Genomic DNA, 16,505 nt, shown 5'->3' on the forward strand with positions numbered 1-16,505 from the left:
GGTTAAATGGCTTGGCATAAAAGTAAATTGTTCCGAGGGTGTAGAATAATGTTAATGTGCGGGGTTCTCTGGTCGGTGCGGACTCAATGGGTCGAAGGGCTTGTTTCCACGCTGTATCTCTAAGCGGAACTAAACTAATATCGTCGAATAGTAAAATATATTATTGGGATAATAGAACTTATTTTAAACATTATTCCTACAATTAGATAAAATGAACGACGTTACGCAACTTCCCCACAACTGCACTAGGGATCCAACAGAAGCAGTTAAATTGTTTTACCCAAACTTGCACAACTGAATCTCATGGGCAAACGTGGTTATTTACCATATACCACAACATCTCTTTATTGCAGGGGAATGGCTATCCATTGTTTTGCTCTGGTCAAAGTATAGAGACCGGCAAATTTCATGTTGTTCATAAGGGTTATTTACGTTATGTAATGTTTTCCAATTCATTACGCATTTTCTACAGTAAACGCGATGACGATTGCGATTCTCTCCCGAGGAAGGTGTGGTTTATCGACGTGCGTAACCCGCTACCTTGTGGCTATGGCGGCAGCGGATCTGCTGATTGTCATCCTCGACCTGATACTGAGACACATCCCCACTCTCTATTGGAAGGATTTCCTCTTCGTTCAGTCGATTCCCATCTGCAACATCCACGCCGTCCTGCTCTTCGCCGCCACAGACTGTTCTGTCTGGTTCACCGTCACATTCACCTTCGATCGCTTCGTCGCCATTTGTTGCCAGAAGCTCAAAGGCAAATATTGCACCCAAAGAACGGCGGCGATTGTTCTCGGGACAGTTACTCTGCTGAGCTGTATGAAGAACATTTTCTGGTACTTCATGTTGACTGGTCAATATTTGCTGATGACCCATCCCTGGTTTTGTGCTTTAGAGCGAAAGATTTATTCCTCAGAGGTCTGGGCAGCAATTGAGTTTCTCCATTATATATTCACCCTGGTAGTCCCATTCGCCATTATCCTGTTGCTCAACTGCTTAACTGTTCGGCACATCGTAGCTGCAAGCAGAGCGCGCAGGAGACTCCGGGTTCAGAACAATAGGGACTGTGGCCAGAGTCCCAGAGACCTGGAGATGGAGAGCCGAAGGAAATCCGTCATTTGCTCCTCGTCATTTCCAGCAATTTCATAGCCCTGTGGTCATTGTATGTCGTGGATGCTATCAGTAATCGAGTGGTGTTTCTGGGCTACCCGTCTGCGGACGTCAACATTTTTGTGGAGCAGATTGGATTCATGCTGCAACTGCTCAGCTGCTGCACCAATACCGGCATTTATGCCGTGAGTCAAACTAAGTTCAGAGAAGAAGTGAGGAAAGCGGTGGCACGTCCCTTCACCGTACTTGCGCGATGCGTTAAATAACGACAATGCCCGCGCAGCCTGACAATTCGATAACTCGTAATTTTCTCACCTGCACTCTGACGACGACCTGACAATTGTTCACTGTTTTTCTTTCCCTCGGGTGTTTTGTAGCGCTACCGCCAATGTTGGGTCTGTATTCTGTACACTTGGTCCCATAAGTCTTCTTCTTAACCTGAGTTCAATCAAAACTCCCTCCCTTTTGACGGAAATTGGATTCATATTCAAACGTTGAGCTGCTGCAGTTACACATATACTTGCGCGGTGACGTTGACTAAACGCATAGAAGTAGCTTTGGTTGCACTGAAGACCATTTGAGAAAGTTAATGTACTGTTAGTGTGGTTAGCAATTTATTGATTTCTTCTTTATAAGAAATGATCAAACAAATATTCAAATGATCAAACAAATATTCAAATGATCAAACAAATATTGAACAAATGATCAAACAAATATTTCTTCTTGATAACAAATGATCAAACAAATATTTAATTTTGCGTAAACGAGCAGTAATGCTGCTGCAAGTCAGAAATTTATGGTTTTTTATCAGTCTGAAGGGTCTCGATCCGAAGCGTCACCATTCCTTCTCTCCAGAGACGCTGTCTGTCCCGCTGAGTTACTCCAGCACTTTGTGTCTATCTTCGATTTCAACCAGCATTTGCAGTTCCGTCCGGCACATTTATCGTTTCATTGTCGGTACATGTGACAATTAAAAACCATTGACCCTTGAGTTTTCCTCTCAAACTAACTTCAGAGGAGGGTGTTTCATATTGCGAGGAATTACGATTGTCGAGCTGCTGTACAAATGCGTGCTCATGCGCTGTGAGCAGCACGAAATACTGGGAGGAGATGACGGTGCCTCGTAAAGTTCCTTTTGCCTGTTCACAACATAGAGCAAAGAATGTGAAAAACGTTGACGTTTCCACATCTAGATTTCACTCACACCCTTCGCTCATTTGCACTCATCTGCATACCCCCTCCTCGCCCCAACCCGCCAAACACCATCGCCTCTGTTATTTTATGTACACCACTTCCATTTCGGTAAGTCAACAGCAGGAAAACCCTGTGTGTCCTGGTATATTTTCATGGGGAATATAAGATACGGACGCTTTGTTCCGCCTTCCGTCCGCCCAAACCAGCCCTCGCCACACAACCGATACTCAATCGACACTGCGAGCTGCGTGACTGCATGCATGTGGAAAGTCTCTTCTTTCTATTTGATACTCAGAATGAGGCAACCTTGGACGGAAACGTCCTCACTCTCGCCCTGAGATAACGATACGATGGGGCGGTATTTCTCTGGCTGTGGTTCCGAAGCATAAGTGAAAATCAGACGCGAACTTCCATCTAAAATTACATCAATATCGTTCTGTGTTGCTAACGGGGGCATTCATACCGACCTTTCATAGCCTCGGTGACCACCAGGTGGCGCAAACTTGACATTGCTATCGTTCACAGCTGAGCACATTAAAGCACACTGGAACTGCTGGAAACCCACACACCAGCTTTTATTCAGCTACACAGAGCGGGCTTTCGTTCTTCAGGTTCAGATTAAGATGAAAGGATTTAGGGCTGGAATATTAACCCACTTTCTGTTTCTCGCTGAGGACTATTTCCAGATTTTTTTATTCTATGTTATTGTAGCTATCAATGATACCAGAGATAGACATAAAATGCTGGAGTGACTCGGCGGGGCAGGTAGCATCTCCGGAGAGAAGGAATGGGTGACGTTTCCAGTCGAGACCTTCATACTGATGTCAGGGGGAGGGGGCGGGACAAAGATAGGATGTAGTCGGACACAGTAAGACTATTGGGAGAACTGGGGAGGGGAAGCAGGGACTACCTGAAGTTAGAGAAGTCTATGTTCATACCGCTGGGGTGTAAACTGCCCAAGCGAAATATGAGGTGCTGTTCCTCCAATCTGCGTTGGGCCTCACTTTGACAATGGAGGAGGCCCAGGACAGAAAGGTCAGATTGGGAATGGGAGGGAGAGTTGAATTGCTGAGCCACCGGGAGATCGGGTTGATTAAGTCGAACTGAGCGAGGGGGTAAAGCGAAACTTTCGCCAAGCCTGCGCTTGGTTTCGCCGATGTAGAGAAGTTGACATCTGGAACAACGGATACTATAGATGAGGTTGGAGGAGGTGCAGGTGAACCTCTGCTTCACCTGGAAGGGCTGTTTGTGTCCTTGGATGGAGTCGAGGGGCGGGGTAAAGGGACAGGTGTTGCATCTACTGCAGTTGCAGGGGAAAGTACCTGGGGAGGGGGTGGCCTGGGTGGGAAGGGACGGGTGGACCAGGGACATTCGGAGGGAACGGTCTCTGCGGAAATGGGAAGATGTGGCCAGTAGTGGGATCCCGTTGGAGGTGGCAGAAATGTTGGAGGATAATTTGTTGTATGCGACGGCCGATGGGGTGGAAGGTGAGGACAAGCCGGCCGCTATCCTTGTCACGAATGGGGATGGCTGCGGGATATTGAGGAGACTCTAGTGAGAGCTTCATCTATAATGGAAGAGGGGAAACCCCGTTCCCTAAAGAATGAGGACATCTCCGATGCCCTAGTATGGAACACCGCACCCTGGGCGCAGATGCGGCGTAGACGGAGGAATTGGGAGGAGGGGATAGAGTTTGTTACAGGAAATAGGGTGGGAAGAAATGTAGTCAAGACAGCTATGGGAGTCAGTGGGTTTGTAGTTGTGTTGGTCACTAGTCTGTCTCCTGTGATGGAGATGGTGAGATCCAAAAACGGTAGGGAGATGTCGGAGATGGTGAGATTAGTCGTGAAATTGATGAAGTCAGTGAGTTCTGCAAGGGTACAAGAAGTAGCAACAGTGCAGTCGTCAATGTAGCGGAGGTCGAGTTCGGGGATAGGGCCAGTGTACGCCTGGAACATCGACTTCTCTAACTTCAGGTAGTCCCCGCCTCCCCTCCTTATCCCCTCCGCCTTGCCAGTTCTTCCACAGGCCTTCCTGTCTCCGACTACATCCTATTTTTGTCCCGCCCCTCTCCTGACATCAGTCTGAAGAAGGGTCTCGACCCGAAACGTCACCGATACCTTCTCTCCCGAGATGCTGCCCGACCCGGTGAGTTACTCAGGCATTTTGTGTCTATCTTCGATTTAAACCAGCATCTGCAGGGGTTTTTTTCTACCCAGTTTACGCATGGTCATCATGATGCCCATGTATCCTGAATAACACGATTGGTGTCGAAAGAGTGGGTTGCATTATTTGTGTCTATCTTCAGCGTAGACTTTCTGTGTGCGAATGGAAACTTTGTACGAAGCATAAATTAAGTGTCAGAGTGATATCTGCGAATGGAATTATGTGAATTTCAACAGGGTCGGCAAAGGGACAACTGTTTTGACATGGGTTAAGGAACGTAAACTGTACTGGACTGTATTTTGTTTAAATACATTATTGTTCCCTGCTGGAAGTTCTGGTACAGCAGCTTTAAGTTTCATTCCCTGATAGAAAGGAAGTTGTCATAAACAAGGAAGGGCAGCTCAAAAAGGGGTAACCTCATGGTGTAGACAGTGTAATTCACATGTGTTTAATCTGCTGCCATCCTTTTATCACAGAATTTGTTAAACGCAATGTCTAAGTAATTATATTTATTGACATCATCTTTATATGTTCCTATACTAAACGTATAACGTGACTAAACCCTGTTATTTATTTTTGTGCCTAAACGTTACAGTTTCACATTTGAATACAGTAAAGCATCAAACAACAGCTCGTCTCTACTGGTCTTTATTGGATCAATTGTTTAGCTTGTTGGATAGCTGGATAGGAACATTCGGTGAGTCCATTATAGTGAAAAGACAGCAACACGACAAGCTGTGTTAAAGGTGGCTCACATCGTTACAATGCCCGTCGACACCTCAAAGCCATGGCAACAGGCAACCAAGGCAACGTTTCACAGAATTAAGTCAAGTCTCTCAGTGTTCGTTCTTACCGCTCTTTAGCCAGTTCCAGTTCCAGCAGGGCCTCCCTTAGAGCTCTGGCTAAAACAAATGCAGCCGAAACCAAAGCAGCATTCGATCAGAGAGAGATAGCGAGCATTCAGGTCGAGGCTGCTCTGCTTCAGGCAACCTTAGCAACAAGAGAAAGAGATGAAAGCAGCCATTGCAGAGGCCGACACCATCGAAATGGGTTTATTGGCAGAACAAGGGTCACGTAATAGATCGCCAAGCCCTGTTCACTCTCAAAACCAACACGAGCGTACCCTGGACTACATCATAGAGCAAGCCAGCATAAAGTCAAGCCGACACGTCACCAATCATGATATCGAGAGTGAAAGCATACTATTTGGTTCATTGCCGCCCGCCCACCAGACCAAGTCTATTCTGGCCAAATCATTTCTTAGGCATCACAGTCCCAGTAATGACCAAGGAAACATGTAGCCTAAATTGAAGGATAGAAAGCAAACTTCAACCTTTCTGCTCAGTGACTTTATCGACTCTACTCGAACCATCAACGATTTCAATCCCACCACTAAAGGCCTCGCCAGTTACCTCGCCCGCAGCCAGCTTGCAAAAACGAGATTGACGGCCTTTAATTACAAGCCCGATAATTACGGGGCTTGGAAATCCTCCTTCCAAAGCGCCAGAGTAGGCCTGGTCCTTTCACCCGGAGAAGAGCTAGATCTTTTGATAAAATGGCTAGGAAATGGCGGCACGGTAGCGCAGCGGTAGAGTTGCTGCTTTACAGCGAATGCAGCGCCGGAGACTCAGGTTCGATCCTGACTACGGGTGCTGAACTGTAAGGAGTTTGTACGTTCTCCCCGTGACCTGCGTGGGTTTTCTCCGAGATCTTCGGTTTCCTCCCACACTCCAAAGACGTACAGGTATGTAGGTTAATTGGCTGGGTAAATGTTAAAAATAAATAAAAATGTCCCTAGCGGGTGTAGGATAATGTTAATGTACGGGGCGGACTTGGAGGGCCGAAAAGGCCTGTTTCCGGCTGTATATATATGATATGATATGAAAGGAATCCTCAGAGCAGGAAACAAGAATTAAGGCTGTCAACATCAGACGTCCATCAGCAGGTTTGACGATGGTTTGGCAGAGGCTTCAAGAAACTTATGGTCCACCTGAGCATGCCCTCTTTACCAAGCTTGAGAACTTTCCCAGGATCACCATCAGAGAGCCATACAAGCTACGTGAGATCGGGACCTGCTGCCAGAAAACGAAGTGGCAAAGTTCGATGGGTATCTACCCGGTCTGTCTTACCTTGACACCTCCAGGGGAGTTGCACCGATCGTTGAGAAGCTTCCTTAAAACATCCAGGAAAGTTGAACCACCTAAGTCTAAGTATAAACTCCAGCACAACATCCCCCCCCCCCCCCACTTGGAGAGTTTGCCGACTTTATCCGCTTGGAGGCAAAAATCAGAACGGACCCCAGCTTTAATCTCTGCTTCCCCAATCCAGCAATTGTCAAAAGAGAGAAAATAGAGAGACATGGTAAAACTCTCATCTCTGTCCACATGACACAAGCATCTCCAACAATTCCCGAGACACAGAAATGCCGTGACCCAGCCAAGCTGTGTCCCATTCATGCTAAAATTCATCCACTAAAGAAGTGCAGAGCCTTCAGAGAAAAGAGCCTGGAAGACCGCAAACACTTCCTGAAGGAACATTCCATTTGTTTCCGCTGATGCTCCTCCACAAGTCATTTCGCCAAGAACTGTAAAGCAGAAGTGAAATGTACTGAGTGCAACAGTGACAGACACCTCTCTGCTCTACATCCAGGCCCAGTCCCCCTGGAAGTCCAAGCCATCTCCCCCCCGCACCTGGGCATGGCGGGGAGGAAGAGGTAGCAGCAAACCAGGAGATCATCTCCAGATGCAGAGGTGTGCGGTTTAGGGGTCAGCGCGGGAGCATGTGCTCAGATATGTCTCATCTCAGTCTATCCAGAAGGACGTCGTCAAGAGGCACGCAGGATGTACGCCATCTTAGATGAACAGAGCAACGGCTCTCTCGCAAAATCTTGAGTTCTTCAATATCTTTGAGATCAAAGGAAACCTTGAGCCATATACGCTGCGGCATGCGCTGGGCTCAAACAGACTGCAGGTAGAAGAGCTTCCGGTTACATGGTGGAGTCTGTTAATGAGAAGACATTGCTCCGTCTTCCTCCGCTCCTAGAATGCAATCAAGTGCCGTGATTTACACTCCAAATGCTGCGCGTCACCACAGCAATCTCAGACGCATTGCCAATGAGATTCCTCCACTGGATCCAAACGCCAAAATACTGCTCCTATTGGGAAGAGATATTCTTCAGGTGCATAATGTGAGGAAGCAAATTAGCGGTCCCAACAATGCCCCATTCGCCCAGAAGCTGGATCTGGGATGGGTAGTTGTTGGTGATGTATGTCTTGGTGGAGCACATAGACCTACCCAAGTGGACACCTACAAAACCTGCATTCAGGGAAAGGGTCGACAAGCCATGTTACAGTGAAGGAGACGTTCACCTATTCACCTCTTTGTGAGGATGATCCAGAGTTGATGTCCATGGCCGGTCTACAGGAGACCACATGTGGACAGAACCTGGGGCAGTCAGTCTTGCGTCCTACCAAGATAACTCAAATTGCTGGGTCGCACCTCTGCCGTTTCAGTCAGTCAGGCAGCGTTTGCCCAATAATCGAGAGTACGCTAACAACAGACTCACCTCTCTCCGTCGGACTTTGGACAAACACACAGATGAAGACACACTACTTGGAGTTCATGGACAAAATGCTCAGCCCTCAGAACGCAGAGGTACCCCCACCACTCAGAGTTGAACAAGAGTGTTGGTATCTTCCCTCATTCGGAGTCTACCATCCCAGAAAGCAAGAGCAAATTCGTGTGGTGCTTGACTCCAGTGTGAGGGGGTTTAGTTGAATAACGTGCTGAACAAAGGGCCTGATATCAACAATAGCAAACAGCGCAGCATGTCATTTTCGACTGCACTGTACTCCGTCCCCCTGGTGGAGGGGTAGACCTCACGGCCCTTGACAACAGCACATTGCACTGGCTACAGCGCCTGGAGGGCGTTGCATAATTTCTGCTGCCTCAAACGCAAGAAGGGATAGAGAGAGAGATAGAGTGGGAGAGAGAGAGTGGGAGAGAGAGAGAGAGAGAGAGAGAGAGAGAGAGAGAGAGAGAGAGAGAGAGAGAGAGAGAGAGAGAGAGAGAGAGAGAGAGAGAGAGAGAGAGAGAGAGAGAGAGAGAGAGAGAGAGAGCTGTAAGGGCAGATGGACCTCCAGTGTGCCAGTGGGTAAAATGGGTGGCTAATTGGAAGCAGGAGTGGTAGAGTGACGAAGGTGGGTGATGTTTCAGGAGAGGCCCATAGAAACAGGAACAAATGTTGGAGACACGCAGGTCGATCAATGAGCGAGAGAGAGAGAGAAAGCAGCACAGCAGGTCACAGCTAGCAGATATTGGAAAATTGAGCGAAGTTGCAATTGGATCGTACACCACCTCGATTGGCCATGGCGACCTGTTTTTTTATGTTTTTGTTCACTGTATGGCAGTGGGAATTAGAAAGGGGAATGGGACAGCGAGGTGAAATTACATACATCCCATGAATATGTTGTTTTCACACGTGGCAAATCACAGTGAAATTATTTGGTTGCATACCCAAGGTAGGCAAATAGTCGACACATAAAGGGCGCCGACAGAGGTGCAAAGTATCCCGCGCCAGATCCTTCATTGCCCCCCCCCCCCCCTCCACTCTATCACTCAAAACCGGCCGATCCCCCACGACGGGTCTCCATCGTTATCCCCCACCCATTCATGGCGGTCCCCCACGCAGAGCCTTCCTGTACAATGGCCTCCTCAAGCAAATTTGCTCATTACTCGTACTCTTGCATCAACGTAACATGAAAGATTAGCCCTTGGCGTCTCCGAGTCTCTTAAACCCCTCCTGCGTCTCCTGCGCTCACAGCTTCTGCCGCAAGTTATTGATTTTTTTAAATGAAGACGGAGCCATCCTTTGAACTGCATTTGTTGCTTCCCCTCCTTTACCTGAACTTGCAGCTTTTTCTAGTTGTTCATCTCACGCAGTTACCAAGGTGCAAAACGGAACTCAGACGACGTTGAGCAACATTGCCGTGAATCGTTGTTGCTTGAATTGGAACGTTGTTAAGATCACTGGGTGATGGTGAGGGCGGAACTGTGGTAACGGTGTTTGCATCTCATGCGGTTGTAGTGGGTTAGCGAGAAAGGCCTGGGTGGGGTGGACAAAGCGCACAAGGGAATCACCGAGAGACAGAATGCGGAAAGTGCGGCGAGGCGGAGACTTGGCTAGCTTTTAGTTTTTAGTTTTAGGTTTGAGATTCAGCGCGGAAACAGGCTCTTCGTTCCACCGAGTCAGCGCCGACCAGCGATCCCTGCACATTAACACTATCCTACACATACTGGGAGCAATTTACATTAATACCGTATACAACCCCAAGCCAATTAACCTGCAAGTCTCTGCGTCCTTGTAGTGTGGGAGGGAAACGAAGATATCGGAGAAAGCCTACGCGGTCACAGGGTGAACGTTCAAACTCCGTACAGACAAGCACCCGTAGTCGGGATCTGATCCCCTTATCTGGTGCTACAAGCGCTGTAAGGCAGCAACGCTACCGCTGAACCACAATGCAGTCGACGCATTGAGTACCGTTGCAATTGGAGGCAAAAACTAAATTTTCAAGAGAGAGTTATATTTAGCTCTTGTGGAATCAAAGGATATGGGGAAAAAGCAGGAACGGGGTACTGATTTTGGATGATCACCCATGATCATATTGAATGACGGTGGTTGCTTGAACGCCCGAATGGCCGACTCCTGCACCTATTTTCTAAGTTTCTATGTTGTGCATGATATGGCAAGTGAAAGTTGAGAACGAAAGAACTCTGTCTCTATTTGCTTTCGAGGGAGGAGGAGCGAGGGCAGGATTCCAGAAATGGATGAAATGCAAGAAATAATGCAGGTATCAATATTGTGTATGGAAGTGTGTGTTTCTGCCATGTGGTGATGACTAATGACAAATGAATTGCACGGTGATCTGATTGAACAAAGAATGCCACAAATTCCGTGGAGAAATAGTTAAAAGGGGCAACAAATGGAAACTAGGTTGAGAATATTGGCATGAACCTTTGCTTCGCGTGGAAAGGTGTTTGCACCCCCGGATAGCGGTGAGGGAGAAAGTGTGTGATAATTTTAGTACACCGCGCCAGAACCAGCTCTCTAAAGCGCTCACCATTCACAATTATGTTACCTATCAGTCACCACTGTGAGGGTGGCGCGGTGGCGCAGCGGTGGGGTTTCTGCCTCACACAGCTTATAGCGCCAGAGACTGGTATCGATCCTGATCAAGAGTGCTGTCTGTACGCAGTTTCTGTAGGTTCTCCCCGTGACCGCTTGGGTTTCTTCCAAGATCTTCGATTTATGTGTCGAGTTAATTGGCTTGGCAAAATTGGCTTGGGATAATTGTACATTATAGGATAGTGGTAATGTGTGTGGATCGCTGGTTGGCGTGGACTCACTGAAACATAGAAAAATAGGTACAGGAGTAGGTCTTTCGGTCCATCGAGCCAGCACTGCCATGCAGTATGATCATGGCTGATCATCTAAAATCAGTACGCCGTTCCTGGTTTTTCCCCATACCCCCTGATTCCTTTCGCCGCAAGAGCTAAATCTAACTCTCCAGTGAATTGGCCTCCACTGCCTTCGGTGGCAGGGAATTCCACAGCTTCACAATTCTCTGGGTGAAAAAGCTTTTCCTCATCTGAGTCTTAAATGGCCGACCGCTTATTCGTAAACTGTGACCCCTGTTTCTGGACTCCGCCAACATCGTGAACATGTTTCCTGCAGCTAGCCTTTCCAATCCTTTAAGAATTTTATATTTTTGTCTAAGACCCCCTCTCCTCCTTCTAAATTCCAGTGAACACACATCCAGTCGCTCCATTCTTTCCTCATGTGTCAGTCCCGCCATCCCTGGAATGAACCTGGCGAACCTACGCTGCACTCCCACAATATCAATAATGTTCTTCCTCAAATTGGAAGACCAAAATTGCACTCCAGGTGCGGACTCGGTGGGCCGAAAGACCTGTTTTCCTGCTGCGTTCTTAAAATAAAATTAAAATTAAAACCACCAGCAGCCACAGCTGGAGTATTGTGTACAGTTCTGGTCACCACAATATAGATAGGATGTGATAGCTTTGGAGAGGGTGCAGAGGAGATTCACCAGGATGCTGCCAGGGATGAAGGGCCTCGGCTATGAGGAGAGACTGGGCAGACTGGAGTTGTTTTCCCTGGAGCAGAGAAGGCTGAGAGGGGACATGATCGAGGTGTACAAGATCATGAGGGGCATGGATAAGGTAGATGGCGGGGAACTTCTTCCACTGGCGAAGTCAACAACGAGGGGACATAGATACAGGGTAAGGGGAGGGAGGTTTCGGGGGGATGTGAGAAAGAGCTTTTTCACCCAGAGGGTGGTTGGAGTCTGGAACTCACTGCCTGGGGTGGTGGTGGAGGCGGGAACACTCACAACGTTTAAGAGGCATTTGGATGGGCACTTGAAATGCTACAACATTCAGGGCTACGGTCCAAATGCGGGAAAATGGGATTAAAATTAGACTGTGTTTGGTAACGGGCGGCGCGGGCACGATGGGCCGAAGGGCCTCTTTCTGTGCTGTAGGACTCTATGACTCTATGACACCAGAGAACGGAGCACGGGTTAACCAGTTCTCGAGATTCTTCGCATTCGCAGAAAAATTCACGGAGCATCAATAATCTCATTCCATATTTCGTCAAAGTGAAAGTCTCTGTTTCCATTAAAACCGGTTTCCATAAAGAATGAGTGGCTCTGAATCTATCTGCTGATTCGGTAAACCCCGGAGCACTGCTTGATAAGCCTTCTCAATTTCCTATTTTTGTAATACTGGGCTGTATTAACCCACCCCTTTGAATTTTACTCGCAGTGATACAAGTTTCCACTGATACTGTGGATGTTCCTAAACACAAACGACGTCATGTGTGTGGAAGGCCTTTTTTGTAGTGTTTTTGTTGTACACAGAAAAAAAAGTTGTTGGCTAGGAAGGTGTTAATGTTCCTTGACTGGAATTAATATCAGTCACGCTGGCTGGTAATTGCGCCATTGGGGACATCTTCCTTTCTAATAATAAGGGATTTATTCGTGGCGTTATTCCATAGTGTTGATGAGAGCAACACTTGCGGCTTCAATCGATTCCAGCGGCTACGCCGACATGGAGCCAACGAGGAGTTTCAACGAAATTCGTCTTTATCTGTTCCTTCTGAAAGCACAACAGATATATTACCCGCTGCTCGCCGTCGTTGCTGTCCCCGGTATGTATTTTGATGCAGAAATTCTTTCTTCATATCGTGCTTCAATATAAGGATGCCGTCGTTTTGTAAACTAGGAATTCAAACTGATATCGGACTCTTTTGCTCAGGTGTGTTTTGTTTCTTTTTCAATCTCACGTGTAGATTATTACAGTCACACATTCATTGTTCTGAGATCCCGAAAGGCGCAAGATGAAATAAATCACATCTCCCAAACAGTGGAGTGCTCTCAATATTGACAACTCCGCATGTGTACAACACAGAAAAAGCTACATGCAGTATATTTGTTGGGGTAGACAAAATTGATTGTCCCTTCAAAACCTGGTCCTGACAAGTGGGCCTTACAATGGCGCAGCTACGAGAGTTTAGCTTAGTTTAGAGACACAGCGTGGAAACAGGCACTTCGGCCCAACGAGCGCAATCACCACCGATCCCCGCAGAACAGCAGACTAGTTTCTCTCCTCCCCGACGCTGCCTCACTTGCAGCTTGCAACCACTCTTTCACTTTCCCCTTTATGTTTTTTATAGCACCTGCAGTTTATTCTTGCTGCCAGAGCGGACCAATGCTTGACAATACCAGGGTTCGTCCCAAGAAAACCGCTGCTACTAGTGCAGAGGGATAGAAACATAGAAACACAGAAGGTAGGTGCAGGCGGGGGCCATTCGGCCCTTCGAGCCGGCACCGCCATTCATTGTGATCATGGCTGATCATCCACAATCGGTGATCCGTGCCTGCCTTCTCCCCTTATCCCTGGATTCCGCTGGCCCCGAAAGCTCTATCTAACTCTCTTTTAAATTCAGGTAGGTTGTAAACCAAACTTGTTTGCTTGCTGAACTGACCTAAAAAAATAACATTAAGATATTTATCGATCATAAGAGCAGGGTTAAGCCATTTGGTCCAAATCCCGCTCATCTCCTTTCTAAAGGTACGTCCTTTTATTCTGAGGCTGTGTCCTCTGGTCCTAGTAGAAACACCCTCTCCGCATCCACTTTATCCAGGCCATTCACTGTTAGGTATGTTGAGAAAAAGGACGTACCCTATCACAATGATTGATCCACTGCCTCAAGTCTTCAACCCAGGATCAAACCTGATTCTGGGGTCACTGTCGGAATTAAAGGACGTTCTTTGAGGAAGGAGATGAGGAGGAATTTCTTTAGTCAGAGGGTGGTGAATCTGTGGAATTCTTTGCCACAGAAGGCTGCGGAGGCCAAGTCAGTGGATATATTTAAGGTAGAGAGAGGTAGATTCTTGATTGGTACGGGTGTCTGGGGTTATGGGGAGAAAGCAGGAGAATGGGGTTAGGAGGGAGAGATAGATCAGCCATGATTGAACGGTGGAGTAGACTTGATGGGCCGAATGGCCTAATTCTACTCCTATTCCTTATTAACACTAACCTCCACACACCAGGGAAAATTTACAGTTTCCCAAGCCAATTTACCCACAAACCGGTCTTTGGAGTGTAGGAGGAAATCTAGGATCTCGGAAAAAGCCACGCGGCCATGGATAGAACGAACAAACTCGATACATCCTGCACCCAGAGTCGGGATCTAACCCAGATCCCCGGCGCTGCAAGCGCTGGAAGGCAGCAACTCTACCGGAGCGCCGCTGCGCCACCGTGTGGCCCAAACTTTTCTTCCGTCATTCAGCCACAAACGCTATGTTATATCCTTTATCGGTTCCTCTGACCGTTCCCCATCCGGTGACTGCGGCTTGGAGTGGGATGAGGCCGCCGGAGTAATCGACGGTCGATTTGATTAATTTGTTTCATCAAATGTACAATCTATTACAACTGCCTGTAGAGAGACACAAAAGCTGGAGTAAATCAGCGGAACAGGCTGCGTGTCTGGATAGAAGGAATAGGTGACGTTTCGGGATGAGACCCTTCTTCAGATATCTTCGGGTCTGAGGAAGGATCTTGACCCGAACGTCACCCATTCATTCTCTCTAAAAATGCTGCCTGTCGCGCGAAATTACTCCAGATTTTTGTGTCTATCTTCGGTTTAAACCAGCATCTGCAGTTCCTTCTTACACAGCTACCAGTAGTTGGCGCGGTACCCGACTTTACTTTTGATTCAGATATCAGAGATACAGCGCGGAAACAGGCCTTTCTGCCCACCGAGTCCACATCGACCAGCGATACCCGCCCACTAACACTATCCTACATACTTTGGACAATTTACAATTTTACCAAAGCCACTTAATCTACAAACCTGTAGGTCTTTGGACGTGTGGGAAGAAACCGGAGCACCCGGAGACCCACCCGGTGACAGGGATAACATACAAACTCCGTGTAAACAGCACCGGCATCGGAATCGAACTCGGGTCTCAGGCGCTGTAACGCACCAACTCTACCGCTGCGCCACTGTACCACCCTACTTGACACGGTGGTTTCGTTTCGTTGCGTTTCGTTTCGTTTAGTTTAGTTTAGTTTAGTTTAGTTTAGTTTAGTTTAGTTTAGTTTAGTTTAGTTTAGTTTAGTTTAGTTTCTTGACACAGAATGTGAACAGCACTCTTGGCCCAGCGCGACCCTGTTATGTAGGTGATGGTCTTTGGTTTCCTCCGGGTGCTCTGAGTTCGTCCCATATCCTGAAGACGCGCTGGTTTGTAAGTTAATCTTTCCCGTGTAAATTGTTCAGAGTCTAAAGTGTGAAGGAGAAAGTGGGATAGAACTTGTGAGAACGTGGTCTTCAGGAAGTGGTGGTCCGAAGGTTCTGTTCTCTCCCACGCCGCCTGTTTACATTTGTTCGACGTTATCGCACTTTCGCATCCACTCCTGCACACAGATACAATTTGCAGATGCCCATTAACCCGCATTCCCTCACGTCTTTGGAATGTGGGAGGAACCGGATCACCCTTTGAAAAGCCACTCGGTCATAGGGAGAACATGCAAACTCAACACAAGCAGCACCAGAGATCAGGATCGAAATCGAGTCTGAACTGTAACTTCATTCTTGCGACATTCATTATTCACAACCGATTGAACAAACATTAAAGGAATCCCCCACCTCACACCGAGTCGTGCTCTGACCACACCCACAATGTTTCTACTCTTTACACGAATATGAAAGCAATGCAGTTGTGTCGTTCACAGAGTGGTTGGGTTTCTCCAGCGATTTATGCTACAAACTGACCGTTGGCACATTGGCGCAGCGGTGTAGTCAAAGCTCCTGACGATGTGTGCTGTCTGGATGGAATTTGTATGTTCTCGAAGTGAATGGGTGGGTTTTCCTCGGGTGCTCCGGTTTCCTCCCACACTCCAAAGACGTGGAGGTTTGTCGTTCAATTTGCTTCGGTTAACAATGTAAATTGTCTCCAGTATTTATGAGAGTGTATGTGTTCGCTGGACGGTGCGAACTCGGTGGGCCGAATGGCCTGCTTCCACGCTGTATCTCTAAACTAAATTATATTAAACTAAACTAAACTAAACTAAACTAAACTCTAAACTAAACTAAACTGAACAATTTCACCTTCTATTGGATACGGTCGTGCCTTTTGGAAGAGAACATTATATTTCCTCTTCGAGGAGTAACTCTTTTCTCGGAGCAATGTTAAAAGTTTGTTTATTTTCCTTCCTCATAGTTAACACTGTCACGATTGTCATCCTCTCCCGGGGAAAGTGCGGTCTCTCCAGGTGTGTAACTCGCTACCTGGTAGCCATGGCGGCGGCTGATTTCCTGGTTATCATCCTGGATTTGATACTGCGGCAGATCCCCATAGCTTTTGCTGTGCATTTCCTTCCTATGCTCGATCTCCCTATTTGTAATATCCACGCCGCGCTGCTGCACGCCGCCACGGACTGTTCCATCT

General features: G+C 47.4%; 1 pseudogene; it reads left to right on the plus strand.

Moving 5' to 3' along the window:
* Positions 1–480: 480 nt before the first annotated feature.
* LOC144591817 (neuropeptides capa receptor-like) lies at positions 481–2,657 on the plus strand (annotated as a pseudogene).
* The last annotated feature ends 13,848 nt before the right edge of the window (positions 2,658–16,505 follow it).

The sequence above is a fragment of the Rhinoraja longicauda genome, unplaced genomic scaffold (genome assembly GCF_053455715.1).
Source record: "Rhinoraja longicauda isolate Sanriku21f unplaced genomic scaffold, sRhiLon1.1 Scf002087, whole genome shotgun sequence".
Lineage (NCBI taxonomy): Eukaryota > Metazoa > Chordata > Chondrichthyes > Rajiformes > Arhynchobatidae > Rhinoraja > Rhinoraja longicauda.